The sequence below is a fragment of the Gopherus evgoodei genome, chromosome 21, assembly GCF_007399415.2.
Source record: "Gopherus evgoodei ecotype Sinaloan lineage chromosome 21, rGopEvg1_v1.p, whole genome shotgun sequence".
Classification (NCBI taxonomy): Eukaryota; Metazoa; Chordata; order Testudines; family Testudinidae; genus Gopherus; species Gopherus evgoodei.
In genome coordinates, this window is record NC_044342.1 from 7920173 (window position 1) to 7948091 (window position 27919).

Genomic DNA, 27919 nt, shown 5'->3' on the forward strand with positions numbered 1-27919 from the left:
TTGATTTTTTATGTCAGTGGGGTTACACGGAGTTGGTTGACGGCAGAATGCGTGTAAACAATGGAGTCAAATACGTGTCAGAATTTCAGACCAGGATATTCAGCAATTTATGAAAATCAAGCCCCTTTATGGTTTCTCAAGTCAACCAGCCAAATCTGAGAAAATCAACATCACCATCTACTTTGGCAAATCTTGACCAATAACATGACACTAGAAAGAGAGAACACATCCTGATGTACATATCCCATGTTTAATGTTCAGGGTTGGAAACTAGTGAAAAATATCTTCTATTTGCAAACCTATCACTTATGGGGTTCAATTCACCACTGCTCATTCCACTCAAGTCATTGTAGTTGTGCTGGGGAAAAGCTAGAATAACACAGGAGTTAATGAGACTTATTTATACCAATCACTGTGTCACTTTTACAAAGTTATCTGACAAAAAAACAGCAGTAGTTGGAAGGTTATTTTCAATTTAGATACTTTTTGTCTACCTGTAAGCCAACACAGTGCACTGGATGGATGATATAGGATCTGGTTTAGAAAAAAGGGTTTACATGAGGTTTCCAAAAGCAGATCTCTCTTGTATGGCTCACAACATGAGAAATGGGGTCAAATAGGAGAAATAATTGGACGCGGTGTTGACACTAGTGTAATCAAAGAAAATATTTGTGTAAATCCACATGGAATAGGACCCACTTTATTTTTATCCAACTTAGAGTGTTCAATTAGAAATATGAATTTGTCCGAGTCCCCCTGGCTTTCAAAATCTCATTGGGTTCTATCTATCTATCTATCTATCTATCTATCTATCTATCTATCTATCTATCTAATTGAATTTCCATAACCTGTTCTGTTGGTTAATTTCATTTCTATTTCTCTTCATACAGATCACTAAATGTGAATGGAAAACCAAACCAATGTGAATGAATTTATTCTTGTCGGACTTTCTAAATACCCAGAACTTCAATTTTTCCTATTCTTGGTGTTTTTAGTTATTTATCTAATCACTCTGGTAGGGAACGTGATAATTATGCTGGTGATAAGGGCTGATCCTCACCTCCACACCCCCATGTACTTCTTCCTGACTCATTTGTCCTTTGTTGATATCTGTTATTCCTCAGCCATTGTCCCTAAGATGTTGGTGAATTTCCTAGCAAAGCACAAAACCATTTCTGTCAATGGCTGCCTTGCCCAGATGTTCTTCATCCTGCTCTCAGCTGGTACTGAAGTTTTTGTGCTCTCAGCAATGGCTTATGACAGATACGCTGCCATATGTCACCCATTGCATTATGTGGAGACCATGAGCAAACGAGTGAGCAGACAGTTGATGGGTGGTTCCTGGACAAGGGAGCTCTTGTATTCACTGGTCAACACTGTCCCTGTGTTAAAGTTATACTTCTGTGGGCCCAATGAAATCAGGCATTTCAGCTGTGAGCTCCCTCCGCTATTACAACTGTCTTGTACTGGGACCTTCACCATTAAAATAGCTCTTCTTTCTTCTGCTGTGATACTTGGTTTCAGCTCCTTCCTCTTCACCCTGGTCTCCTACATTCACATCATCTCCACTATACTCTGAATAGTCTCCACAGAGGGAAGACATAAAGCCTTCTCTACATGCAGCTCCCACCTCATTGTGGTGGTTTTATTGTTTGTGACAGCTCTTTCTCAGTACATGAAACCCAGCTCAGTTGCTTCCCTGTTTCTAGATGAACTCTTTTCCATCCAGTACAGCATCTTGACCCCGATGTTGAACCCCATCATCTACAGCTTGAAAAATAAAGGTGTGAAAACTGCTCTGATAAGAACACTAGGGAAAATTCAAGTTTCTTATGCAATGTAACCATTTCTAGGTTTTTTCTTTTTTCAATAAAATTATAATATAAATCGAAGAATTGTGGGGACTGCACTATCTAGATATTTTGAGTTCTTTCAACTTGTTGACACTGATACACAATTGGCAATCAATTTAGTTTAGATCAGGGATCAGCAACCTTTGGCACACGGCCCATCAGGAAGAGCTGCTGGCAGCCTGGGATGGTTTGTTTACCTTCAGCATCTGCAGGTTCAGCCAATCGCAGCTCCCACTGGCCACGGTTTGCCTTTCGAGGCCAATGGGGGTTGTAGGAAGTGGCACGGGCCCAGGAATGTGCTGGCCACTGCTTCCTGCAGACCCCATTGTCCTGGAACAGCGAACTATGGCAAGTGGGAGCTGCGATCGGCTGAATCTGTGGCCGCTGAAGGTAAACAAACTATCCCAGCCTGCCAGTGGATGTCCCTGATGGGCTGCATGCCAAAGGTTGCTTATCCCTGGTCTAGATAAAGCACTCATGCAAAAAGTTTATAGGGCCAAAATGTTAGGTGCCATAAACAAGTGTATCTCAGTTGGCTTCAGCTGAACTATTTCAATTTACACCAGCTGAGGACCTGGCTCATTATGTTGATATCCATCCTTGATTTATTTCTACTTAAAGCAATGTAAGCTTTCGAATTTGAGTAGCATTAAATTTGAAAATCAATGCGCAACGAATCCCAACACTAGGGATTTAGACTGAACTTGAATTGGCATTGAGTATAGTTTGAGCTAATGCATGCTAGGTAAACCCAAATTTTCACTTGATTTTTAGCCTAGCCACAACTCCATGAGACAAATCAAGCTACATGATTTTGCCGTGTATCTACATTAGGAAAAAAGTGTCAAAGTTAGATCAGTTATAATGATTATGTTTTAGTCTAGGGTCATAACCTTAAGACAACCTTCCTAAAGGGCCTAAGGGAATTAGGTTCTGAAATGGGGCCCTGGATGTTATGTGAAGAAAGCAGGTGTTAGGTATATTAGCAATGATAATGTACTATTCAGGACTGTATGTCTACTTAAATTTTGCGTCTTTTTTACCTATTTGACATTTGATATTTTTATATCCTTAAAGCACTTATATCCTGGTGAAAAAAGAATAAAGACACCGTGTGTTACATCTGCCCACAAAAAGATGAGGTGAAAAGAGATAAGAGATAGAGCTGCAGTGTTGTTGGGTAGAGTGGGAGTTCAGTGTATGAGTATGCACTAGGACAGTTCTGTCTCAACTCCTCTTCCTAGATAAGATCAAGCAACCAGTCAGAATGGGTGGGGGGGGGAGTGGAAAGGAAGCACTAAAAGCCAAAGAAATGCCTGTCCCTGACAGAAGCACCTCACTCCTTAACCCCGCATGGGATGCAAAAGAGGTGCCATATACATTAATGGATTCAGAGATTCCAAGGTCAGAAGGGACCATTGTGATCACTTAGTCTTCCTGGAGAGCATAGGCCATAGAACTGCTCCACAATAATACCTAGAACAGATCTTTTAGAAAAAAAAATCCCATCTTGACTTAAAAATTTCCCTTGATGGAGAATCCACCATGACTTTTGTAATTTCTACACTGATTAATTACTTTATTAAATCTTACACCTTATTGCCAGTCTGAATTTGTCTAGCTTCAACATCCAGCCACTGGATCATGTTAGACCTTTCTCAGCTGGATGGAATAGCCCATTATTAAATATGTGTTCATCATGTCGATACTTATAGACTGTAACCAACTCATCCCTTAACTTTCTCTTTCATAAACTGAATAGACTGACCTCCTCAAGTCTATCTCTACAGGGCATATTTTACAATCCTTTAATCATTTTCAGGGCTCTTCTCTGAACCTTCTCCAATTTATCAACATCCTTCTTGAATTGTGAACCCAAGCAATGGACACAGTTTTCCAACAACATACTTAGATACATTTATATGCTTTGTCCAGTTAGGGCCTGATCCAACTCTCAGAAAAGCTAATGAAATTATTTCCTTTGAGCTATGAATGGCCTGTTGTATGACAGGCTTGAAGCATAGTTTATTGAGATAGAGTTTAGTCTAGTAAGTAGAATCCAGAAGACGTAGGTTCTACTCCAGGGTTCTGGTTCTGCCACAGACCTGCTGACCAGTCATTTCCTCTCTCTGCATCTGTTTCACCTCTCAATCTTTGTCTATCTTGTCTATCTAGACTGACAAAAGTATGGGACAGAGATTGTCTTTTCCTGTGTGTTTGTCCAACACAATAGGGTCCTATTTTCAACTGGGGCTTCTAGACACAACTGTAATGCATGTAATTATGGACCATGTTCTATTATATATTTGTATAGTGTCCAGCACAATGGGAGCCTGATTCTGATTAAGATTTTTTGGCAGTCTCATAGTGCAAAGAATAAGAGTTGACGTAAGAGAGAGGAGAACCAGTTTCTCCATATACAGACTTCAAGGCTTTCAGGATTGGGCCCAAATATTGGTCTCTTTTCTCAGTTACTTGGATTGGAGTCCAGCTTAGACTCTGATTTGTATCAATGAAAGTAAGCGTGAGTGCAGACAAAAATGTTGTTGTTTAAAATTTTGCCCCTAGATATTAATAAAGGAAGAATTGCTAAGGGAAGGACTCTGCAGTTCAGAAGATAATTGTTAGCCTGGACTGTTCAGTGGGGACTAAGTGAGTTAGCCACCTTCAAGAATCTCAGCCTGTATGTCCCTTCAGAGCACCAATGGTAGCAGTGTTCTCTAGCAATTATCTTGGAGGAACATGCACCCAGATTCACAAAGAGACTCAGATGCCAATATCCTACTTTTAGGCACTGCTGCAAGCCATGAAACCCCACATGGCTGCTGCTCCAGTTTGTAGGTATCTAAACTAACTCAGCACCTACATTTTTGCTGTGAAAGTCCCCTAGGTACTTTAGTTTCTGCTTCTGAGTATGTACACTGCTGCATCAAGCAGACACCTGGACTTCAATCTCATGCTTAAGCCCCAGCATGCTGCACAAGCCTATCTGGCCTGTGGGTCTCAGCCTGGTAACACACTTAACTCCACATAAAATAGCTGGGGGGACAGGAAAGACATAATCATAACCTCCTTCATACCCTTTAGTCTGGTGAATAGGCAACTCACCCAAGATGTTGGCTATTCCAGTTGAATTCCCCATTTGGCCTGAGAAGAAGACATTTGAATAAGGGTTCCCTGCCTCTCGGCTGAGTGTTCTACCCACTGGGCTCTGGAATACCTGGATGTGGATATCTTTGAATTTCTCTTGTTAAAACTCTTCCACACTTGAGATATTATTAAATATGCATTGAGCCAGAGAGATGGTGGGAATGATCCTATGGTCCAGTGCTGTATAGCCAATATGAATGTCGTTGCCCTGCTGATCTCAATGTACGCAGCAATCTAACCTATTGACACTGAACATTCATCTTTATGTTAGGAGTCCCAGATCCCATTTTATATTGTATATGGTAAAGAGTTTAGGCTAGGGTTTTCAGAGGAGCCTAAGGGAGTTAGGCATCCTACAGCCATTGAATATCAATCAGAATAGATTCTTTGGCTTCATTAGTTACTTTTGAAAACTACCGCCTAAATAATTAATGTAAATAACATGAAACAAAGGTCAGAACTTTATTTAGGATCTTCCTCAATTAACTTTGTATATTCATAGATTTAAAGCCAGAAAGAACCATTATGATCATCTTCTCTTATCTGCAGCATAACAGGGACCCAGTCATTCCTATCCCAAGCTTAATAACGTCTGCATGATAAAAGTGACCTCTTAACCTTCTCTTTAGTAAAATAAATAGATTAGGTTCCTTTAGTCTCTTGTTATAAGACAAGATTTCCAGACCTCAGTTCATTCTGGTAGCTCTTTTCTGAAGCTGGTTGACATCCAAGGAAGATCTGTCTCTTATTGCATCAGGTATCAGAGGGGTAGCTGTGTAAGTCTGGATCTGTAAAAGCAGCAAAGAGTCCTGTGGCACCTTATAGACTAACAGACGTTTTGGAGCATGAGCTTTCATGGGTGAATACCCACTTCATCAGATGCATGTAGTGGAAATTCCCAGGGGCAGGTATATATATGCAGGCAAGCTAGAGATAATGAGGTAGTTCAATCAGGGAGGATGAGGCCCTGTTCTAGCAGTTAAGGTGTGAAAACCAAGGAAGGAGAAACTGGTTCTGTAATTGGCAAACCATTCACAATCTTTGTTTAATCCTGAGCTGATGGTGTTAAATTTGCAGATGGACTGAAGCTCAGCAGTTTCAGTTCATCTGCAAATTTCATACCCTTAGCACTGAAGGTGCTAAGGGTATGAAAAATGTGATATTTGTTATTGTTCATTTTTATTTCAACTCTGTCATTTCACTTATTAGGAAGTTCCTTGTCAACAAGTAACCTTGAAATAAAACATCTGTGGAAAACATCTCTTCTAACATTGTAGGATCTTCCTTCTTGTAAAATTCTTTATAGCAAGGTGATAAGACAAAGATCTTCAACTGGCGTAAATCAATATAGAACTTTTAATACCCATGCAGCTGTTACTATTTACACCAGCAAAGGAACTGGGCCTAGCTCTTCTGTATGTTGAGAGAAACCAGTGCAGTTCAAATGTGGTGATTATAAAGGCAGGAGTGATTTTAATTGTTCTCTAATATTTAGGGAAGAATAACATTTTTAGTATACAAAAGGCCAAAATCCCTCATTGTTTTCACCATTGTTGTGCTTCTTATTCTTCAAAGGGCTTCAAACAAATTGGGTTCAGCAGCATCAGTTTATTCATGTGAGTAGTCCTCACTTTTGTGAGTTGTAACTGCAGTGGGAATATTTGCATTCGTATAAGAATTCCTGTAATTAAGATCCGAATGAGATCAGAATTTGCCCTCATTTGAGAAATCTTATTTGATAAATGTGATAAACAATAACATTCACAGAGGGGAAAGAAAGAAAGAAAGAAAGAAAGAAAGAAAGAAAGAAAGAAAGAAAGAAAGAAAGAAAGAAAGAAAGAAAGAAAGAAAGAAAGAAAGAAAAAGATTGATCCCTTTTTGTATTTTTATATAGACTGAAAAAAATGTGTTCGAAGAGGAAACATAGAACCTCAGATTCAGTATCTTTCTTTGTCACCCCTATAGACATTCTGAGAATAACCCAGGAGAGAACCGGCCCATCTCTGATGTATTCATCCTGGTGGGGTTTCCAAACCTTAAAAAGCTGCAAATCATTCTCTCTCTGGTGCTTCTGATCACCTACCTGGTCGCCCTGATAGGGAATCTTCTTGTTATCCTCCTTATAAAGTTAAATGCCTCACTCCACACCCCCATGCATTTCTTTCTGGTGAACCTGTCAATCTTGGAAATCTGCTACACCAGCAGTGTGGTCCCTTAGCTGCTGATTCACCTCCTGGTGGACCAAAAGACCATCACCATTGCAGGCTGCACTGCCCAGATGTATGTCATCACCTTCATGGGCCTGATAGAAAGCTGCCTCCTCGCGGTCATGGCATATGACCATTACGTGGCCATATGTCACCCCTTGCACTACAGAACTATCATGAGTGGCTGGGCATGCGCACAGCTCGCATTTGCTTCATGGATCATCAGCATCTCGGTGGAAGTAGCTCAGACCAGGTGGATCTTCAGCCTGCCCTTCTGTGGCTCCAACCACATCCATCACTTCTTCTGCGACATTCCACCAGTGTTGAAGATGGCATCCAAAAATAAGATTATGGTTTTGACTGTGCCAGTTTTATTCATCATGGGCCCTTTTTTGTTGATAACTGTGTCCTACATCTGTGTTATCTCCACCATCCTCAGGCTGTCATCAGGAGAGGGAAGGCGTAAAGCCTTCTCCACCTGCTCCTCTCACCTCATAGTGGTAACTTTGCTCTATGGAACGGCCCTTTTCACCTACCTGAGGCCCAAGTCTATCTCCACCCCAGACAGTGATCAAATGATTTCCCTTGTGATCACAATTGTGGCACCTGTGCTGAACCCCATAATATACACTCTGAGGAACAGAGAGGTGAAGAGAGCCTTTAGAAAAACAGTAGAGAAAAGCATTTTTTCACACAGTTGGAGAAAACAAAGAATGAAAAATAGTTAGTTAAAATAGGGAGTGAGGGAAATTCATAAATGTTCTGTTGAATTACTCCCAATGACCTTCACTTTTTTAATTGAATTGTTGCCATTTGAAAAACTTTGACTTTTAAACCTATCAGGAGAATGGGAAGATAAACTTTTATTACCAACTCCCCTCCCAAATTTTAAATATCTTCAAAATTTTGAATGTCAAATTTTAAAAAAATCTTAAAATGAAAACCCTTTCATAAAATGTTCACCTTGTTTTTTGAAAATTTAACAATTTTCACCAAAATTTTAATGATGGAATAATTTCAACCAGCTCTCCCAAGAACTCCATTTAGGCTTCTCCTTTTCCTGCTGTCAGTCCATTGCAGCATTTTAGATTTTAGATTGGGTTGGGCTGGGTTTTTTTGGCTGTCTAATGGATTTCCCCAGTGCTCCCTGTTGCCTAATTTTAAATAATATTTCTCAGCACTTATGAACAGTTTCCTATGTAAGACTCTGATAGATCTTTCAATGCCTAATCTGACCAGGTCACACAACAGCTCTGGAAGCTGGCTTTTGACTTCCATGGCATTTTGCACAGGTTCAGAAGTCTATGCTAACAGATAATTGTGTATATCATAGATTCATTGATTAAAAGGTCATAAGGGATCATTTTGATCATCTAGTCTGACATTCTGCTTAACACAGGACAGAGAGTTTCACCTGGTGATTCCTGAGTCAAAGAAGCACTGTACCTAGTTTATATTACATATGTAAAATAATAGTTATGTGATAAACTCATAAACTACACGTGGTTATATCAATGTATAACAATATTGCACCAAATGCCAGTGTATATGGTACATCTTTGTAAAATTATATGATAAAAATTTCTTTCTATATTTTTATGATGAGAGATACTATTCTGTTTGCTTCTATACCTATAATAAACACCAAATTAAAAACCTCTATACCTAGTTCAGCATTTACATGACTATATGCATCTTTCACTAAACATCCCTATAATGCATTCATTCAAAGTTTAAAATACATTGAGACTCTGAGATGCACTGGCTGGCAGTATGTGATGTTTTGTTGTATCTTTTCGATATAATTTGCTGCTTTGTTTAAAATGATGTTGTTGGCAAGATAAGTAACCTGTCGTGTTGGAAGATGTAAGTAAGAAGTAAGAACATGTAACGAGAAACAAAAGAAAAATCTCTTTCTCTTGGAAACTTAGAAGCAGAGTGACCCAGGGCAACGTGACCCAGGAACTACAAATTCAGCAAGAAAATTGTAGACATTAGATTATTAATATTTGTGCATAAATAATGTTCAGGTTATGTAAAATTAAATGGATAATGTGTTGACTTAAGAATGGAGGAAAATTAAGCCATAGAAAATGTGCAAATATATGAAAATACATGTAAAATATGTAAAATATGTATGCACATATACAAAATACATATGTAAAATATGTATAAAATACATATGTAAAATACATATAAAATAAGAAAATGCATATAAAATGGACTGGAGAACAGGAGATCCAGGCAGGTGAGAAGGACTGACGTCATGGAGGAAGGAACGACTTTTCAATGCCCCGGAATGTGTTAACTTGTGCCCATTCACCTATTCTGTCTTCTCTGTTATTACCTGTGAGACAGAAATGTATGTCCAAACACTATAAGTAAGATTAATTCTGTCTTAAATTGTATTAAATAAAGGCAAAACTGATTAAGCCTAAATTGGATGGACATATTACGCCGTTTCCCACTCTACACTCCCAACAATGTACACAATTTGATAAAAAAGGTAAATCCCACATAAATGCTCTCATCTCTGCTTTGTAAATTAATTTAGCAAAGGTGTGACCCTCATACAATAATTATTGGAGCAACAATCCGTGGTTTGTCAGCGAACACATATGTGTTAAGTTAGTATACACCCAGTATGTGAATACCTGTCAGTTCTACAAGCTGAATTAGTATATGTTCTTCCCAGTATTCTGTGCACTCATGCTAACCAACATCCCGCACTACCAAGCAAAAGTATAACTTTGTATTTAACATAAGCAGATAAGAAACTTGTAAAAGTCAAGATACATTAATTCAATAGCTTAGTACAAATTGTAAGGAACCTTCATGGACCAGGCCGTAGAATACTGTGTCCAAAAGCAAGATATGGAAAGTCATGGTTCAGAACAAGAAGTTAAGGAACGAAATTAAGGGATGAACAGACAGGCTGGATTTCTGTGACATAAGACATAAGAATGGCCATACTGGGTCTAACCAAAGGTCCCTAGCCTCTGTTTGTCAGAGGATGGAGATGGATGGCAGGAGAGACATCACTTGATCATTGCCTGTTAAGTTCACTCTTTCTGGGACACCTGGCATCGGCCACTGTCAGTAGACAGGATACTGGGCTAGATGGACCTTTGGTCTGACCTAGTATGGCCATTCTTATGTTCTTATGTAATGATCATTGATCTCTCTCCTGCCATCTATCGCCATCCTCTGACAAACAGAGGCTAGGGACACCATTCCTTTCCCATCTGGGCTAATAGTCATTAAAGGACTTAGCCTCCATGAATGTATCCTGTTCTTTTTAAAATCCTGTTATAGTCCTAGCCTTATAACCTACTCAGGCAAGGAGTTCCACAGATTGACTGTGATCTGTGTGAAGAAGAACTTCCTTTTATTTGTTTTAAACTTGCTGCCAATTAATTTCATTTGGTGACCCCTAGTTCTTATATTATGGGATCAAGTAAATAACTTTTCCTTATTGACTTTCTCCACACCACTCATGATTTCATATACCTCTATCATATCCCCCCTTAGTCTCCTCTTTTCCAAGCTGAAAAATAGTAGCCTCTTTAATCTATCCTCATATGGGACCTGTTCCAAACCCCTAATCATTGTAGTTGCCCTTCTCTGAACCTTTTCTAATGCCAATATATCTTTTTTGAGATGAGGGGACCACATCTGTATACAGTATTCAAGATGTGGATGTACCATTGATTTATATAAGGGCAATAATATATTCTCTGTCTTATTCTCTATCCCTTTTTAATGATTCCTAACATCCTCTTCGCTTTTTTGACTGCCGCTGCACACTGCATGGATGTCTTCAGAGAACTGTCCATGATGACTCCAAGATCTTTCTCCTGATTTGTTGTAACTAAATTAGCCTCCATCCCATTGTAGGTATAGTTAGGGTTATTTTTTTCCAATGTGCATTACTTTACATTTATCCGCATTAAATTTCATTTACCATTTTGTTGCCCAATCACTTAGTTTTGTGAGATCTTTTTGAAGTTCTTCACAGTCTGCTTTGGTCTTAACTATCTTGGGCAGTTTAGTATCATCAGCAAACTTTGCCACCTCACTGTTTACTTCTTTCTCTAGATCATTTATGAATAAATTGAATAGGATTGGTCCTAGGACTGACCCTTGCTGAACACCACTAGTTTTCTATTCTGAAAATTTACCATTTATTTCTATCTTTGTTCTCTGTCTTTTAACCAGTTCTCAATCCATGAAAGAGTTTTGTAACTACAGTTATTCCTAGTTGAAAGGTATAAATTTGGGAGCCCAGCTTCTGTGCAAGTTGAATTTAACAATGTTGAACGAGACAGCTTCCTGGAGACTTGTATCATATTGAACGTTTTCCCAGTACTATATTATGATTGGATTTTAGCAATAAACTCTACTGTCAACCAATTGACTGTACAATTTATCAACAATAGGCAGCAGAGTGCAGCCAATGATGGATAACAGTAAACTAACCGTTATATTGTATCACAGCAGTGAGAAAGGAGTGACTTATTTAACAAGGGCCACTTGCACAGGTAAAAAATTTGAAGTGGGGGCTATACTGTATAATGAGCACTAGGGGGAAGAAGAGGGTGGGGGTGGGGAAGGGGCGGCTGTACTGTATAATGGGCACTGGGGGCAACAGAGCGTGGGGTGGGGAAGAGGTGGCTATACGGTATAATAGGTACTATGGGTAGCAGAAGGTGAGGGTGTTAGACTCGCAGCAGGAGTCACCCTATGAGATAGGGGAGCAGGCAGATACCAGACACAGTGTTGGTATATAATCCACAAATACTCTTTATTGCTTACAAAATAAACTATTCAGTTCATATTCATAACCCAAGCATACTACACCAGAGTCTGAAGGTAGAACTGAAGTCCCGATGGCCAGCTGATGTTCAGTCTGATCACAAGGTGCAGGGAGCCAGCATTACCACTTCTTAATCTAAAAAGGGCTCTGGATCCACAAATAACTTCAAATTGTGAGTCTATCGAATATCTTTAATAATCCACCCCATCATGTCATCAGTTGTCTGGGCAATTTCAAAAGACAGTTCTGGTCAAAGCAAAATTCAAGATGTTTAGAAATAGTCTCAGGCCGGAGATGTTCCTCTTTCCCCAGTTCTTATTTACAACTGCAGCAGATACATTGCAACAGGTACATTGTCATGGCAATGCCCCCAATGCTATTTCTTTATCTGGCATTTCTCCATCTTTCTCATAACAACGTTTTTTTTTTGTTTTTTTTTTGTTTGTTTGTTTGTTTTAATGCAAACACCTCTTGACCGCAGAAAACCTCAAATTCTTGCTTTGGTTGTCAATATGCAACACACAACCAGCACACTTCATCCGCACTAGGCATATAACATACTACATGGATATCTATCTATCTATCTATCTATCTATCTATCTATCTATCTATCTATCTATCTATCTATCTATCTATCTATCTATCTATCTATCTATCTATCTATCTCCCAACAGTAGTGGGGAAGGGGTGGTTATGCTGTATAATGGTCACTAGAGACAGGACAGAGTGGGGTGAGGAGGGGCAGCTATACTGTATCATGGCCAATAAGGACAGCAGAGGGTGAGGGGTGGAGATAGGGTGGCTATACTGTAAAAGGGGCAGTAGAGGAAGCAGATAGACATGGCTGAAAAGGGATGGCTATACTGTGTACTGTATAGTAGGGGCAGCAGAGGGTGAGGGTTTGGGAATGGTCAAGCGATGGTCCATAATAATGTCAAAGACTTTGCTTTTTCAGCTTCTGCAGCTTCATACTCTCTTGTTCTCACAGAACAGTGTATTTCCTTGTTGTCAGAGCCAATCCTCAGCCTCAGAGCAGTGAGGAAGATTAATTAATAGCAAGGGAATTCATTACTCCAACAGTGTATCTATTTGCTTCTGCAACATTTCCCTGTGTGTTTTGCTGAGCTGTTCCCCTTCTACTTGTGGGTGTGGCCAGGGCAGGAGACATTCCTGAACCTGGCATGGTCTTGATCATTTTCCATTCATCACAGTTCAGAGTTGGCTTGATTTGCAAAGGGGCTGAGGTCTCGTTGACAGCAGTGGGAGATGTAGGAGTCAGATGTTGCTGTAGATTAGCCCCACATGTTTAATAAGTGTCTGGAGAGAAAGGACACAAATAATTCACCTTTGGGAGCAGAACCTTTTGCACCTAGGCCTCTGAATGGACATTTCATGTAGAGCAACAAGGATGATGCAAATGGCCTGTAGCTGTTGCCTAATAACATTTCTATATGGAGTTGGCGCTGTAGTTTGTGTCTCTGAAAAAACAGCAGATAATCTCTTCTACTCCTCTGGGGCTTTTTGGCAGCTAGAAATTCCATTTGTTTATTTTTAAGATAAAAATCTATCATATCTGTGCTTGCTTCATCCCAAACACTTCCAGTCACACATCACTGATGTATTTCATATTGTCAGAGAATCACAGCATTTGAGGACAAAAGGGACCTCTAGATTATCTTGTCTGACTGCTTCTGTCTCACGTTGTCTTGGATATCATCATACAGGCCAACAGAGCATTTTAGCCAGGCATCAAAGTGAACATAAAAAAGAAATGTACCTGGTGGTCCCTATAACTGTGCACTGAAATGGGGGTACCTCTGTGATGCAGAATGTGTAATGTCATGCAACACTGATAAACAGATGATTAAGGCAGGAAGGAAAGAACATCTCATGTAATATAGAAATTGTGTGTGGGTATGTCTGCAAAGAGAGAGAGAGAGAGAGAGTGAGAGAGACTGTGCCCCAGTCTGCAATGACTATATAGCCAGCCAATAACGATAGTTATATAGTCAGTAAAGGATAAAAGGGTGAGAACTGAAAGCAGAAACACAAGATACCTATAGATGTAGACATAAAAAATTACTTAGAAAGACAAGGTAGATGAGGTAATATCTTTTATTGTTGGTGAGAGAGACAGCAGTTGGTCCAGCAAAAGATATTACCTCATGTGCTTTGTCTCTAGTATCCTGGGACCCAGATGGCTATAACAGCACTGTGTACAAAAATAGCGTAAGCAATTAGCGTTAGAAGGCCTTATAACCTGAACAGAAGGAGTTGCTCAATGAATTAGCATAAGTAAGTAAACTAATAATGAACGTAAGTTTACTGTTTTGTCATAATAACAAGTGTAATAATAACAAGAGCAGATAGGAAACAACAAGGGAATGAGACCTGCTGTGTGTGTGTGTGTGTGTGCGTGCGCGCGTGTGACTCTCACCCCCTGCTGGAGGGAATGAGCCATGCTCAAAGTGTGAGTGCATGCACCACAGTTGTCCCCCTCTTGTGAGCCCACGGAGTCGTTCATGATCACTGGTGGTACAGAAAGATCTTTCATTTATAACTCATCTGAAAGATATAACTTTCACAAGAACCAATGCCCCCTTTCACAGTGAGGGGTCACTGCGGACCAGCACAAACACCAAAAGGAGAGTGTCATCTATTAAGGTACCCTAACTAACTACTGCAGCACAGGGCCCCCGAGTGCAATTCTGGGGCACTGTGGTAATCAGCCATTCTCATAGGAGCAGGTCCACTGCTGAGCCTCTCACCAAACTCCTTGTAGTACAGGGTCACGTGGTGCCCGGCTGAGGCACAGGGGGTCAGCATGGACCAAGAGACAATAGTGCCCCCAAGTGAGACCCCACCCAGCTCCTTGCAGCATGCTATCCCTTGGAGCTGTGCTGGAGCACTGGGGTAAATACTACTGACCCACAGAGGAGAACATACTGTAATAAGTCCTCCATCCTGTTTCTGTCAGTACAGTGCCCCCTACTGCTGAGCCGCTACATTGGGATCAATCAAGAACATCCCATAGAGCCCTCCAGATCCATCCCTGTATTTTAGCCCCCACTAGTGCTACACTGGGGTATTGCTAGCAACACTAGGGCAAGATTGCCTCAAACTGAGCACTCCACTTCACTCGCAGTAGCACAGCCTCAGCCCCCAATGCCCATGCTGGAGTAAGGGACTCAGAACTATCTAAGAAATGAAAGTGCTCCCAGCTGAGCCCATGACCCCATTTCCTGAAGCACACTATCCCCTAGCACCTCTCAGCTTCCGCACAGAGTTTATTCTAATGTTCCTGGGAACTCTCCTGATTCTGGTCCTGCTGCAAATTTACTGGTGTCAATGGGAATAGTCCCATTGAATTCTATGTGCTTTGGATCTGGCTCTATAGGAGGGAAATGTGCCCTTTCATTAGGGCAGTAGAGTGAGGACTCCTGGGTTCTGTTCCCAGCTCTGGAAGGGGCATGGAGTGTAATGTTTAGAATAGTGGGAACTGGGAATCAGATCTCCTGCATTCTAATCATGGGTCTGAGACAGGAGCGGGACACACAGTCTGAACACCAGGGAATTGGAGTCATGAGCCTTGGGTATTGTTACTGACTCTGCCCCTGACGCTTGTGTTGTGTTGCCCTGGACAAATCATTCCTCTTTCCAGACAAAATAGTATCACACAGTTTACACTACTTAGTAAATCTCATTATGATTTTCATCTAGAAAACAAATGACGATGATGATGATGATGATGATACCACCTCCTCTGAAATAATTACCCCAGTGAATTTTATTTTGTTGAAGGTTGATGCAGAATTGTTTTTCCTCTGAGGAATATTACAAGAAATTTCCTACAAGTAGTAGGTCCCAGAAGCCAGTGAATGAAATGAAAACATCTCTGTTTCCTTCAACACATTTTGCACTTGTAGTTAGGAGATAGAACTACTCTTCTTAAACAAGGTAGGATATAAATGAATGACTTAAGATCCCAACCATTCTCCCACTGAAGTCCATGGGTGTTGTGCCCCAGTCTGCAATGGCAGCAAGATCATATCATTGGTTTCTTCATCTGAATTTTCCATACATGGGCAGAGAATCTTAATGTGTGTCTGAGCACGAGTTGTGTCTGTGTTCATATCTATCTATCTATGCAATCTAGTCAAATCCATCTGGCAGGCTACCTGTTAGTATAGCAATTGATCTATTTGTCTCTGAATCTATCATTCTGAATTCAACTAGTTTAATAATCGTGGCTCAGGTCGTGAATTTGACTTCAGTGCTAATTTATACCAAGTGAAGTTCTGGTCCCATAATTACATAGTGTCCACCAAAGTAATAAGAAAGCACCAAACACGCTCATCATCATGCCATGATTATATTTATTATTTTTGTTGTTGTTGTGTTATTGTTGGTGTTTCTTGCTCCTCCCTCCTCTCATCCTTACTCTACGCTGTTTTTCAACTGTCATCATCGTCCACTGAGTCTGAGTGGAAATGTTGTTTCTTGAAGTGGTTCTTGTATTTGGATCTGAATACCGTCAGCTGAGAGGACTTAGTCTGATCTCTTCTAATAAGAATGTCCACTCCCAGAATCTGACCATGGCACATGCTCTGCACCTACTGCTCAAGAGTTAAATGTCGGTCTCTTTTAGCTGAATTTTTCTCAAACTTTCCTCCACATCATGTATGCTTCTTTAATTGCTTTCATGTCCTCCTGTATACTAATAGAGTGTCCAGATGCCTTGAAGAGCTCAGAAAATGTCACTCAACTGCCAGTGACAAGCATCTTTATTGACTTTATTCCTAATGGTGAGTAATTTTCTACATTTATTTAGAGCTGTTCCAAATGTCAGCCATTAAATAAAGAAATAAATCCAAATTCCTTCTGAAAAAATAGTGTCATCAATATTGATGTTTTCCAAGAGAAAACATCGCTATTGATGGCAGTTTCAATTTTCCATTCAATTTCATGTGGACTCTTTGAATTGAAATTAAGGTTTTCACTATTTCAACTTCTCCTATCAATTCAGGGTGAAAACACAAATATTGGAATTTCCCATGAGATGGAAATTCCATTTTCCAGCCAACTTTGCATGTACTGCAGTGATCGTGCTGTGGAAAGTACCCACAAACATCAACAGAGGTTCCCCAAAGTAGATCTTAAGAGAGGCAGAAGAAATTCAACCTCTCCACCAGATCTCAGTATTTGGAGAACATCATTCCCTTTTGTTCTAAATTGTTCTAGGTAGTGTACTTTGCATAGTGTGCCATCAAAGTTTGCTTCGGTTGTTTAATTAAATTTTATCTGTCTGATTCCCTTTGAATCTCTCTCTCTCTCTCTCTCTCTCTTTCTCTCTCTCTCTCTTTCTTTCTCTTAAATTACCCGGAGAACGGTCCTGTGGTTGTGGCACAATTACAGGTAGCAGGACACCTCAGTTCCTTTTCTCAGAATGCTGATTAGCTGTATTAATCGAATCTATTCATCCTATCATTCCAGTTTCCCCCTAATAGCTCACTGTTATTTGATGTGTTGCTTTGAGAGCTACATATTGAAGTTACTAAGGATATGCAAAACACAATATTTGTTTACTCATTTTAATTCCATCTCTGTTATTTTATTGTCATGCCTGTTATTAGGAAGTTGCTTGTCAACAAGCAACCTTGAAGTAAAACATTTGTGGAAAACATCTCTTCTTACATTGTAGGATGTTCCTTCTTGTAAAGTTCTTTATAGCAAAGTGATTGGACAATGATCCTCCACTGGTGTAAATCAATATAGCTCTTTTTATACCCATTGAGCTAGGAAGATTTACACCAGCCCTAGGTCTTCTTTTGTATATTGAGAGAAACCAATGCATTTGGGATGCTGCGATGATAAAGCCAGGGATGATTTCAATTGTTCTCTAATATTTAAGGAATAATAACATTTAATAGTATACAAAACACCAACATCCCCCATTGTTTTCAACATTTATTGTGCTTCTCATTCTTCAAAGTGCTTCAAACATATTAGGCTTAGCAGCATCAGTTTATTCATGTGAGTAGTCCTCACTTATGTGAGTTGTAACTGCAGAGGGAATACTTGCATTCATATAACAATTCTCATGATTAAGAGCTGAATGAGAGCAGAATTTGCCCTCATTTGAGAAATTGTATTTGATAAATGTGGCTGTAGCATAACACTCTAAGAGGGGAAAGAAAGAAAGAAAGAAAGAAAGAAAGAAAGAAGCATTGATTTCAATTGTTCATGTAGACAGAAAAAAATGGTTTGAAGAGGAAAGATTAAGGAAGAGGAAGGATGAGTTTGAAGAGGAAGAATAGAACTCCTGATGCTGGAAACTGGTATACCACCATTGCTGGTATAAACTGATGTAGCTCTTTTAGAGTCAATTTATCAAATCCTTGTCTGTTGTAAATCAGCTCTATTTCCACTGGTGTCAAAGTGGTCGGATCTCCAGCTGATCTAAATTGGCATAGCTTGAATGACATCAATGCAACTACACCAGGTTACACCTGATGATGATTGGGCCCAGTTACATATTTGTATATATAATCGCAGCAGGTTTTATTCACAAGCATCCCAACAGAAAGGAAACCAGTATGAATTGTTTGATTCACACCCACATATTTGGTATTCCTCAGATCCAGTCTCTTTCTATGTTGCCCCTACAGATGACCTATTCTGCGAGTGACTCTGGAGAGAACCAGACCATCTCTGATGTATTCATCCTGGTGGGGTTTTCATACCTTAACAAGCTGCAAATTCTTCTATTTCTGTTGCTTCTAGTCATCTACCTGGTCATCCTGATAGGGAACCTGCTTGTTATCTTCCTTATAAAGCTAAACCTCTCTCTCCACATCCCCATGTATTTCTTTCTGGTGAACTTTTCATTCTTGGAAATCTGCTACACCAGCAGTGTGATCCCTCAGCTACTGGTTCACCTAGTGGTTGAGGAAAAGAATATCTCTATTGTGGGCTGTGCGGTCCAGATGTATATCTTCAACATCATGGGCCTGACAGAATGCTGCCTCCTAGCAGTCATGGCATAAGATCTCTACATAGCCATATGTCACCCCTTGAACTACAGAACCATCATGATGGTCGGGTGTGTGCACCGCTTGCAGGTGCTTCATGAACCATCGGCATCTCGGTGGAAGTAGCTCAGACCACGGGGATCTTCCACTTACCCTTTTGTGGCTCCAATCGCATCCACCACTTCTTCTGCGACATCCCATCAGTGGTGAAGATGGCCTGTCCTACATCTGCATTATTTCCACCATCCTTAAGCTCCAGTCAGCGAAGGGAAGGCGTAAAGCCTTCTCCATCTGCTCCTTCCACCTCATGGTGGTGACTTTGTTCTATGGAACAGCCCTTATCACCTATCTCAGACCAAAGTCTAGCTCCACTCCAGAAAGTGATCTAATCATTTCCCTCATGTACACAATTGTGGCCCCAGTGTTGAACCCCAGAATATAGACACTGAGGAACAAAGAGGTGAAGGGAGCCTTTAGAAAAACAGTAGAGAAGAGCATCTCTTCTCACAAACAGAGAAATTAGAGAATGAAAAGCAGAGTCAATCAAAATGGAGGAATAAGAAAAATTCGTAAACATTTTGTTGAATTTCTTGGAATGACTCTCACATTTTTAATTAAAATTTTACCATGTGTGAAACTTTGACATCTTCTAAACATGGTGACAAAATGGGAAGAGAAAATTTTTATAATGAAATTAATAAATAAATAAACTTTAGTCAAATTTTTGATAGCCAGAATCTTTTGACCAGATCTAAAGATCATTGAAAAAGCCTCAGGTCAGCTAGGAAAATTAATTATTACCAAGGGAATTGCCAGAGGAATTCATTACTCCTACAGTGTAACTTTTTGCTACAGCTAATGTAAAAATTCCCTATGTATTTTGCTGGACTTTTTGCCCTATACCTGCGAATGTCACCAGGGCAGAGGATGTGCCTAGACTTGCCATTGTCCTTGATCATTTTCCACTCATCACAGCTCAGAGTGGGCTTGATTTGCACAGGGGCTGAGGTCTCATTGACTTCAATGGGAGATGCATGTCTTGAATATTGCTGTACATTAGAACCAAGGGTTTGATCAGAGTCTGGAGAATAAGGACACAAATAAATCCCCTGTGAGAGCAGAACCTTTTCCCCATGGCCCTTGAACGGACATTTCATGTAGAGCAACAAGAATGATGCAACAGCCTATAACTTTCTACTAACAACATTTCCCTACAGAGTTTATGCTGTAGACTGCGTCTCTAAAAAAACACAAGATAATCGTTCCTACTCTTCTGCCATTGTTTGATAGTGAGAGATTCCTTTTGTTTGTTTTTAAGATTCACTTCTACCATATCTGTGCCTGCTTCACCCCAAACACTTACAGTCACGTATCACTGGTGTATTTCATATTGTCAGAGTCACAGAGTTTAATAACAAAAGGGACCTCCAGATTATCTCATCTGACCTCCTCTGTCTCACATTGTGTTGAGTTTCATCACACAGGCCCACAGAGAACTTTAGCCAGGCATCAAATGGTGGTCCCTGTGCTGGACCACTGAAATGGAGGCATGTCTGGGATGCATCGTGCAACACTGTTCAACAGATGATTAAGGCAGGAAGGAAAGAACACCTTATGCAAAATAGAAACTATGTCCATGTGTGTGTGTGTGTGTGTGTATGATAGAGAGAGAGAGACAGAGATTTGTAGCCCATGTAATGACTATATAGCCACTAAATAATGATAGTTGTATAGTAAGTAAATGATAAAGGGTTGAGGAAATGATAGCAGAAACACAAGAGACCTATAGGTTTAGACTTATAAAAATTACTTAAAAAGATAGATGGGTGAGGTAATATCTTTTATTGTTAGTGAGAGAGACAGAAGTTGGTCCAGCAAAAGATATTATCTCACCCAGTTTGTGTCTCTAGTATCCTGGGACTCAGATGGCTAGAACAGCACTGCATACAAGAATATCTTAAGCAGTTAGGGTAAGTAAAAGGCTTTCCAGTCTAAACAGGAGCAGTTGCTCAATGAGTTGCCATAAGGAAGTAAAGTATCAGTGACCTTAAGTCACAAAACATCACAAGGCTCTGTTTATTGTTTTGTCATAATCACAATTGTTGCAAACATCAGATATGTAACCACAAGGCAATGAGTCCTGCTCAGTGTGTGTGTATGTGTACGTGTATATGTATGTGCCTGTCTGTCTGTGTGACTGTCACCCCCTGTTGGAGGGAATGAGCCATGTTCAGTGTGTGTGTGTACGTGCCACTGCTGCCCCTTCTTTTTGTAAATAGACTCACTGACTTCTCAATGACCACAGGTGTGCAGGAAAGTTCTTTCATTTCGAGCTCATCCACCAGAAACACTGTTCCCTTCCACTGTGATGGATCGCTACTGGTCAGCACCAACTTCAAGGGGAGAGCACCCCTTAGTGAGCCACCTTTCCCACCCCTGCAGCACAGGGCTCCTGAGTGCTATGCTGGAGCACTGTGGTAAACAGTGATTCTGATGGGAGCAGGTCTACAGCTGAGCTCCTCCCTCTGCTCCTTGTGGCACAGGGCTACATGGTGCCCTGCTGAAGCACAAGGGTCAGCATGGACCAAGAGACAAGAGTGCCCCCAAAGTGAGACCCCACTCAGCTCCTTGCAGCATGTCATAACTTGGAGCTGTGCTGGAGCACTGGGTTTAGTACTGATCCCCAGGGGAGAATGTCCCTTAAAGAGTCATCCACCCTTTTCCCTGCAGTACAGCACCCCCTACTGCTGAACAGGGACATTGAGATCCATCAACCTAAGAACATCCTCCAGGTCCGTGCCTGTATTTTAGCACCCCTTAGTGCTAGACTGGGATATTGCTAGCAACAATGACTAAGGGGGAAGATTGCCCTAAACTGAGCACCCCACCTCACTCGCAGTAGCACAGCCTCAGCTCCCTATGGCCATGCTGAAGAAATGGGGTCAGAACTGTCTAAGAAATGAGAGTGCTCCCAGCTGAGGTCATGACCCCATTTCCTGAAGCACACTACCCTCTAGCACCTCTCAGCATCTACATAGAGTTTATTATACTGCTCCTGTGAACTAGTCCTGATTCTAGTTCCACTGCAAACTTTATCAAAGGGAATAATCTCAGTGACTTCTAAAGACTTTGTATCTGGTCCTCAAGAAGGGAAATGGACCTTTTGGTAAGACCAGTAGAGTCTGAGAATGAGGATTCCTGGGTTCTGCTCCCAGCTCTGGGAGGGGAGTGGGGTGTAATATTTAGAATCGTGGGAATTGGGAATCAGATCTCCTACGTTCTAATCATGGGTCTGAGATGATAATGTGGCACATAGTCTGAAAGTGAGGGAACTGGAGTCATGACCCTTGGGTGTTGTTACTGACTCTGCCTCCGACTCTTTGTGTTGTGTTAGAATCATAGAATACCAGGATTGGAAGGGAATTCAGGAGGTCATCTAGTCCAACCCCCTGATCAAAGCAGGACCAATCCCCAACTAAATCATCCCAGCCAGGACTTTGTCAAGCCGGACCTTAGAAAACCTCTAAGGAAGGAGATTCCACCACCTCCCTAGGTAACCCATTCCAGCGCTTCACCACCTTCCCAGTGAAAAAGTTTTTCCTAATATCCACCCTAAACCTCCCACTGCAACTTGAGACCATTACTCCTTGTTCTGTCATCTAGTACCACTGAGAATGATCTAGATCCATCCTCTTTGGAACTCCCTTTCAGAGTAATTGAAAGCACCTATCAAATCCCCCTCATTCTTCTCTGCAGACTAAACAATTACAGTTCCCTCAGCCTTTCCTCATAAGTCATGTGCTCCAGTCTCCTAATCATTTTTGTTGCCACAAAATTCAACCTAATGATTCAAGCTGGATACTCATGTACCATTGAGTTAGTAGTGGTGTGGTCAAATGTTTAGAGCACAGAGCTCTGAAGCAGGAAGAGCATGGTTTTCAAAGCATCTGAATCACTGAGTCAGTGTGTGGTACTGGGCAAATCACTTGAGACCTCCTTAGTAAGTGCGTTGGATAAATCATTCCTCTTTTGAGACAAAATAGTATCATACAATTTACCCCATTTAGTAAATCCCACTACAATTTTCATCTAGAAAATACATGATCATGATGATGATGATACCACTTCCTCTGAAATTATTGCCCTAGTGTATTTTGTTTTGTTGCAGTGTGATGCAGAATTGTTATTCCTCTGAGGAACATTACAAGAAATTTCCTTCAGGGACTAGGTCCCAGAAGCCAGTGAATGAAATAAAAACACTTCTGTTTCCTTCAACACATATTGCACTTGTAGCTAGGAGATAGAACTACTCTTCTTAAACAAAATAGGTTATAAATGAATTAATTAAGGCCCCAACCATCCTCTCACTGAAGTCCATGGGTGTGTGCCCCAGTCTGCAATGTGAGCAAGATCATATCATTGATTTCTTCATTTGAATTTTCCATACGTGGGCAGAGAATCTTAATGTGTGTCTGAGCACATGGGTTGTGTCTGTGTTCATATCTATCTATCTATCTATCTATCTATCTATCTATCTATCTATCTATCTATCTGTCTTTTAATTAATATATAAATTGATCTATTCATGTCTGAATCTATCATTCCGAATACATCTAGTTTAATAATCATGGGTCAGGTTGTGAGCTTGACTTCAGTGGTGTTTGCTAATTTACACCAGGTGACGTTCTGGTCCCATAATTCCATAGTGTCCACCAAAGTGATAAATAAGCACCAAACATGCTCATCATCATGCCATGACGGTATTTATTTTTGTTGTTGTTGTTCTATTATCACTGATGTTTCTTGCTTCTCCCTCCTCTCATCCTTACTCTGCTCTATTCCTCAAATGTTATTATCACTCACTGAGTCTGAGGGGAAATTTTGTTTCTTGAAGTGGTTCTTGTATTTGGGTCTGAATACAATTGTTTTGGAAGATTCAGTCTGATCTCTTCTAATAAGAAAGTCCACTCCCAGAATCCAACCATGGCACATGCTCTGCACCTACTGCCTAAGAGTTAAATGGCGGTCTCTTTTAGCTGAATTTTTCTCAAACCTTCCTCCACATCATGTATGCTTCTTTAATTGCTTTCATGTCCTCCTGTATACTAATGGAGTGTCCAGATGCCTTGAAGAGCTGAGAAAATGTCACTCAACTGCCAATGGCAAGCATCTTTATAGACCTTATTCCTAATGGTGAGTAAATGTCTACATTTATTTAGAGCCGCTCCAAATGCCAGCCATTAAATAAAGAAATATATCCAAATTCCTTCTGAAAAAATAGTTTAATCAATATTGATGCTTTCCATGAGAAAACATTGATGTTAATGGCAGTTTTCAATTTTCCATTCAATTTCATGTGGACTCTTTGAATCAAAATTAAGGTTTTCACTATTTTAACTTTTCGTATAAATTCAGGATGAAAATATATATTGGAATATTGGAATTTCCCATGAGATAAAAATTCCATTTTCCAGCCAGTTTAACATGTACTACAATGGTTGTGCTGAGGAAAATATTCACAAACATCAATAGAGGTTCCCCAAAGTAGGTCTTAAGAGATGCTGAAGAATTCCCACCTCTTCTCCAAGGCTCCCTATTTAGAGAAAAACATTCTCTTTTGTTTTAAAATGTGCACTCTGCATAGCGCGCACTAAAGTGTGCTTTGGTTGTTGGATTTAATTTTCTCTATTTCATTGAATGTGTGTGAGTGTTTGAGTGCGTTCAATTTCCAGGAGAATGGTTCTGTGGTTATGGCAGAGTTTCAGGTATCAGGAATGATGGCTCGCTGTGTAAACCCAGTCTCTTCACCCAATCATTTCCAGTTTTCCCCTTAGTAGCTCACTATTCTTTGACATGTTTCTTTGATAGCACATATTGAAGGTGCTAAGGGTATGCAAAATACAATATTTGTTATTGTTCATTTTTATTTCAACTCTGTCATTTCAGTGTCATGCCTTTATTAGGAAGTTCCTTGTCAACAAACAACCTAGAAGTAATAAATCTGTGGAAATTGTCTCTTTGTACATTGTAGGATCTTTTTTCTTGTAAAATTCTTTGTAGCAAGGTGATTAGACAAAGATCCTCCACTGGTGTAAAGCAGTATAGAACTTTTTTATACCCATGAATCTGTTAAGATTTACACCAGCTAAGGAACTGTCCCTAGTTCTTATTCTGTATATTGAGAGAAACCAATGCATTTCGGATGCTGTGATGATAAAGGCAGGAATTATTGAAATTGTTCTCTAATATTTAGGGAAGAATAACATTTAATAGTACATAAAAGACCAAAATCCCCCATTGTTTTCAGCATTTATCATGCTTCCATTCTTCAAAGGGCTTCAATGATATTGGGCTCAGCAGCACCAGTTTACTCATGTGAGTAGTCTTTACGTATGTGAATTGTAACTGCAGTTGGAAAATTTGCATTCGAATAAGAATTTCTGTGTTTAAGATCCAAATGAGCTCAAAATTTGCTCTCATTTGAGAAATCGTATTTGATAAATGTGGCTGTAGAAAGAAAGAAAGAAAGAAAGAAAGAAAGAAAGAAAGAAAGAAAGAAAGAAAGAAAGAAAGAAAGAAAGAAAGAAAGAAAGAAAGAAAGAAAAGCATTGATCCCCTTTTGAATTTTCATGTAGACAGAAAATAAATGTTTTTGAAGAGGAAGAACAGAACCCCTGATGCTGGAAACTGGTAGGCCTCCATTGCTGGTATAAACTGATGTAGCTCCTTTAGAGTTAATTTATCAGACTCCTGTCTGTTGTAAATCAGTTGTATTTCCACTGGTTGTCAAAGTGGACATTGTGATGGGTTGCCCTCCCCCCAGGGGTGCCACCTGATCTACTGGGATAACACTCAGCCCATCTGTTCCACCAGCCTGGGCTCCCTTACACTGTGCTGCTGAGCTGCAGCCCTCAAGCCTCCTCCAGCACACACGCAGGTTGGGCCCCACCCAGCTGTGGAACAAAACAGACACTGAAATCAGACCTGCATGGGAAGCTTCAGCTAGGGAATTGCCCAGCACTCAAGTGCACCCCCCCCACTGAAGTGTAAACCCAAAATTGAAAGAAAACACAGAGAACTGTACAGCATAAGCTCATTGAAATTCACCCCCTCCCCAGTTATGAATTCCACAAACTGGTTTTAGAGACATCATAATCAAGTTTATTAACTACAAAAGATTTTAAATGATTGTGAGGGATAGCAAACAGATCAAAGCACTATTTTAGAAAGAGCTAGACATGTACAAGTCCATGAGTCCAGATCTAATTCATCTGAGGGTGCTGAGGGAATTGGCTGATGTGACTGCAGAGCAATTGGCCATTATCTTTGAAAACTTGTGGAGATTGGGGGGAAGTCCCGTACAATTGGAAAATATAGTGTCCATCTTGTAAAACAATCCGGAAAATTACAGACTGGTCAGCCTCACATCAGTCCCTGGAGAAATCATAGAGCAGCTCCTAAATTAATCCATTTGGAAGCACTTGGAGGAGAGAAAGGTGATCAGGAACAGTCAACTTCCTGAAGGCGGTTTCCAAAGAAGATGGAGCTAGGCTGTTCTCAGTGGTGGCAGATGGCAGAACGAGGAGCAATGGTCTCAAGTTGCAGTGGGAGAGGTCTAGGTTGGATATTAGGAAACACTATTTCACTAGGATGGTGGTGAAGCACTGGAATGGTTTACCTAGGGAGGTGGTGGAATTTCCATCCTTAGAAGTTTTTAAAGCTCGACTTGACAAAGCCCTGATTGGGATGATCTAGTTGGTGTTGGTCCTGCTTTGAGCAGTGGGTTGGACTAGATGGCCTCCTGAAGTCTCCTCCAATCCTAATATTCTATGATTCTATGATTAGCCAGCAAATAAAACAAAAACACAATATAAGCTTAATATTCTAAAGAAACTGGTTACAAGTAGTAATTTCTCACGCTAAATGTTGATTTAGGCAGATAGCAGAGGTTCTTGAAAGCAAGCTGATCTTGCTTGCAGCTTAAAACTCCAAATATTTCTTTCACGGGTCAGACACCTTTCAGCCTCGGCTCAGTCCCTATCTCCCCCTTTATCTTTGTTCCTTAGATGTTTCCAGCAGTCATCCTGAGTGGGGATTCAGTGAACCCCGATTATTTCACTCCTCCTCCCTTAAATAAGATTTACATATGGCAGAATCCTTTGTCTTTCAGTGTGATTCCCATACCCCTCAGTGGAAAAATACTCATGTTTTATCATGGAAACAAGTATCATGTGACTTGAACACATGACCCTGTAGTGTCAAAGCAGCCATAAATTAGAGGCAGTTTGTAGCATCCCTGGAAAGCTTCTCAGGAAGGTGGGAGATTAGCATCTTCAAAGACCTATTGTTCTTCTTAATGGTCCATTAACTTGTTCCCAGCTAGCCAGCCAGACTGATTGCATTCTGTCTGGTGGGCATTCCCCGGGTGCAAACACTTTTGTAGTACAGATGTATAGTCAATGTTGCTAACTTTAGATACAACAATTATACATGCATACTAATAAGCTAATCATGTTCAGTAAATCATAACCTTTCTAATGATACCCCATATAAACTATTTCAAATAAAATACATTAGGATTATGACACAATCATATCATACTATTACTATGAAAAATATAGGGAGCAGCATCACAGTGATATCTCCAGCTGATCTTCATTGTCATGGCTTGATTGATATCAGTGCAGCTACACCAGTTTACACCCAATGATGACTGGGCCCAGTTACATGTAGAACTGCAGCAGGCTTTTGTCTGAAGCATCCCAACACATAGGAAACCAGTATGAATTGTATGATTCATATGCACATATATGGTATTCTTCAGATTCAGCTCCAATGTCTCTCTCTTTGTCACCCCTGCAG

The 27919-nt window shown here is 40.3% G+C and overlaps 3 pseudogenes; all 3 read left to right on the forward strand.

Moving 5' to 3' along the window:
• Positions 1-904: 904 nt before the first annotated feature.
• LOC115637888 lies at positions 905-1843 on the forward strand (annotated as a pseudogene).
• Positions 1844-5196: 3353 nt separating this feature from the next.
• On the forward strand, positions 5197-7938 carry LOC115637889 (annotated as a pseudogene).
• Positions 7939-18694: 10756 nt separating this feature from the next.
• Positions 18695-19580, forward strand: LOC115637968 (annotated as a pseudogene).
• Positions 19581-27919: the final 8339 nt, after the last annotated feature.